The sequence below is a fragment of the Elephantulus edwardii genome, unplaced genomic scaffold, assembly GCF_000299155.1.
Source record: "Elephantulus edwardii isolate Elephantulus edwardi_28Jun2011 unplaced genomic scaffold, EleEdw1.0 scaffold00302, whole genome shotgun sequence".
NCBI classification, from domain to species: Eukaryota; Metazoa; Chordata; class Mammalia; order Macroscelidea; family Macroscelididae; genus Elephantulus; species Elephantulus edwardii.
The window spans coordinates 232,630-236,860 of record NW_006400052.1 but is presented as its reverse complement, the minus strand read 5'-3'; positions in this window follow the sequence as shown (position 1 = coordinate 236,860).

The following is a 4,231-nucleotide window of genomic DNA, read 5'->3' as shown; positions in this document are numbered from 1 at the left end:
TAGGGTACCCTAGGGAGCCGTGGTGACTTAGTGGTGAGGAGTTGTGCTGCCACCATAAAGTTGCATCATTCTAATCTTCCAGTTGCTCTGTGGGAGAAGGATGGACAATCTCCTCTTGTGTGATTTACTCACTAGAAGATCAGCTATCAGTCAGTTCCAACTTGATGCACAACAGCCAGGGCACCCTGGTTAAGCACAAAATTGTTAATGGACAAGTTGGCTTTTCAATCCACCAGAGCTCCATGAGGACCATAAAGATTCATCACCTTAGATTTCCTATCAAGTAGTTCTACTCTGTCCTGTAGGGTGGCTGTAAGTTAGAATGACTTGATAGCACACAACAGCCATATAATTAACTAAACTCCCAAGCTTTTTTAATTCTTGCCAGTTTTTCTACAACCATATAATTAACAACCAACTTTGTTTTTACTAGTTTTTTTACTAGTCTTTTTTTCTACAGTAGGTAAGATCTCATTGTATTTAATCATTCTCCTTACTCTCTTTTACTTATACAATCGGGAGCCCTGATGGCCTGGTGGTTAAGGAGTTGCGCTGCCAACCCAAAACGAAATGGTTTGAATTCACCAGTTGCTCCTTGGGATAAAGATGTCTAGTCTCCTCCTGTGCAACTTACAGCCTCTGAAAACCTGCTGGGGGGTCAGAAGAGAGTCTGTTCTGACCATATGGCAGTGAGTTGAGTCGGTAATTGTTCCTCCTCTTTCTCTTGTCTTTTGTGACCTATGTACTTTCAAAGCATACTGGTTACTTTGTAGAACACATCTCAATTTTATTGTGATTGAAATAATGCTTTCTTCTTTTTTATCTAAGCATGTTATTGAAAAGGTAGAGTGTTTTCTCAGTGGGCCATAATATTTAATGTCTCATATGGAATCTGATCAAAACCCAAAGCAAAACTTTCATGTATACCACCCTTCGGACTCCCTTTCTCCTCAAGGATGCGCGCATGGAGATGTGAACGGAGGTCACAGACCCTCTGTGGCCCTGACCAGGAATCTGGGAGGGCCTCGTCTCCTTTTCCCAAATAGTTGTCAAGATCTTCTACCTGTTACTTTCCATTTTCTGATTCGGACATTATTCATCTCTAAGTTTTATTGTTACTGTAGACTTTGCATCAGTCAGGAGCACATTAGGAGGCCGACAGCACACGGCTGTTCTAACAGAGGAAATGTAAGGCTGACTAACTCAGTTAAAGGAGCTCTGGTGGCATAGTCCACAACGAGTTGCACTGCTAGACCAAAGGCTGAGCCTCTCTGGAGGTCAAATCTACCAATAGCTCCTTGGGAGAAAGACAGTCAGTCTCCTCCTGGTCTCCTTTACAGCCTCAGAAATCTGATGGAGGCTCTTTGTGAGTTGGAATGGACCTGATGGCAGAGAGTGGGAACTTGGGTAAGAAACTGTGGTGGCTGGTGCCAACTAAAGGTCTGAGGCTGGAATCTACCTGCTCCTCTATGGAAGACATCTGGGTAATGTCCTCCCATAAAAATTAGTCTTTGTAAAACAATTTTTCTTTTACTTTTCAAAGAGAAGAGTACACTGGGGAGGCGAGAGGTGCAGAGAGAAACGTGCAACAATGAATAAATGGAAATCCAAAGTCTCTATAAATTTTCATTTAAGTTAATAAAAAAAATTCAGTCTTGAAAATCAGATGGAAGGTCAATAAGAATTGAAACACATTTCTAGCATCGATTATTAATGAGTCAGTTTTGACTCATGGAACCTCACATGTGTCAGAATTGTGCTCCATGTGGTTTTCAAGATCTGATTTTTCAGAAGTGGGTTGCCAAACCTATCTTTTGAGGTATCTCTGGATTAAGTTAGTAGCCAAGGATCATAACAATTTGTACCACCCAGGGATTCTGTCAGAAAACCCAGCCCCACTCACTGCTGTTGAGTCCGTTCTGCCTCACGGCACCCTATGCCAGCTGAGTGAGGCTGTAATATTTATGGAAGGACACTGCTCCATCTTTCTTCAAAGGAGCTGATGGTGGGTTCAAACCACCAACCTTTCAGACAGCAGAGCAACATATAACTCACTACCCCACCAGAGATTCTAGGGACTCCAAAGATAGGTAGGAAAACATATCTGGAAGTAAATAAAATGCCCAAACTCTAAGCAACACTTACCTCTAGTTGCTGAGATCAGAAAACGTTCATGTCCTGTTTTACATATTTAAAAATAAAGGCATGAGAATGTGAATATTTTTAAATTTATTTTTGTGAATTGCTTTCCCCTGCTTTCTCTCTATAAAAAGAAATACAGAAAACATCTGGGATCACTTACGTTATAAAGAGTAGATCCTGCCCTACATAGGGCATGTTGATAAGTGTGAAAACCAGATACAATTCCTTACGGTTTATTCCATTTTTATTTGAACTTCTCTTGTGTGTGGCCTTTCTAACAACTAAAACTAGCCAATTTCCAATTACTCAACTCTGATAATAACTGCATTCGTGTCAGGATATGCTAGAGGGTTTTCAGTAGCTGTTTTAATATGTTGATTTCTAGCCTTTTCTTCATGATGACTCTGGGAGGATTCAAACTGCCTCAGACAGCTCATAGTTGTGGAATCAGAACGACTCATAGCTGACCCTCCAGCAGGTTTTCAAAGGCTGTAAATTGCTGGTAGGTTTGAACTGCTTTGCCTTTGCGTTGGCAGCACAACTCCTTATCCACTAGACCACCAGCACTCTCTAAGTAGGCATTATTCTCATTTTCGTTCAACACAGGGAAACTGGTATTGAAGAGAAAGTGTCACTATCCGGGGACACTATCTAGTAAAAGTCCAGGATTTGTTTCTTGTCTAAATCGCTGCTGCTACAATGAAGTCAGAAACAAAGAATGACAGAGCCATTGAGCTGAGTGTCTCCTATTTGGGCTTTGAATTTCAGAGACAGGGTGGCTTAAAGGTCAAGGCCACCAGCAGAGGGCGACTCAGGCTTTGGGCTGCTGATTTCTGACCTGGTCTGCTGGGGAAGGTCTGAGTGAAAATTCTTCATGTCAAACTGCACTCTTCAGAAGTGCCAGTAATTTGGCCTGTAGATATGCCTGAACTCAATGCTGCTTCTTTTTTTTAAAAAATGTATCTGTTCCATTTTCTTTTATTATCATTAATAATAATATTTGTATTAGTCATATACATTGTGTTTCATGCCATGTACATTGTATGTCTTTCATTTACATTATATTTAGTTCCATAGAAGGAACTTTTTTTTTACATTGTGTCTTATAAAATTAATCACCATTGTTCTATGCCTTGTTTTTTCAGATCCCCACTGGATGTTTCCTAATTCCATCATCCCCTCTCTCTGCCCACCAAACTGCCATCTAACAATTTCTCCACCTTCCTCCTCCATTTTATTTTTTTTAAATTTGTTTTTTCTTCAGCCTTTAAAGATTCAAATGCTTACCTAGGCCTTGGTGGGGGTGATGGGGCGGCATTTGCAGTACTGCATCAGGGTGAGGGGGGGTGAGGTTATCTCTCTGCATATTCACAGAGAACCATATTCACAGTATCCAAGTATTGAATTCTTTCACCTTATGTGACTCTGGGTATATTGTCTCTGATACCCCAAGGATGATAAAGATAGGAATCATGGAAAATAAAAATAATCTGCCTATAAGAAAGGTGGCCCAATAGAGTGTGGAAATTATCAAACAATATCATTAATATCACATGCAAGCAAGATTCTGCTGAAAATTATGTACAGCCTGGGTTTAGAAGAAGCCATGGTACTAGGGATATTACAGCTACTGTTAGCTATATCTTGGCAGAAAGCAGAGTACCAGAGGAATGTTTTTTGTGTTTCATTGACTGCAAAGGCTTTTGACTGTGTGGATCACAAGAAACTGTGGTTGACTCTGAGAATGGGAATCTCAGAACATTTGATTGTGCTCATGCAGAACATATACTTCAACCAAGAGGCAATTATCAGAACAGAGGAAGGAGACACTACATGGTTCAAAATCGGGAACGGTGTTTGCCAGGGATGTATTCTATGATTGAATTTTGTACAATTAATGACTTATTAATTGCAAATATGTTTTATAAGAAACATAAATGCAGGTTATACACATGGATTTCACCTGATGGTATGCATAGGAATCAGATCGATTACATCTGCAGAAAAAACCGCTGGAGAAGCTCAATATCAGCTGTGAAAACTAGGCCAGGAGCTGATTGTGGAATGGACCACCAACTACTCATATGCA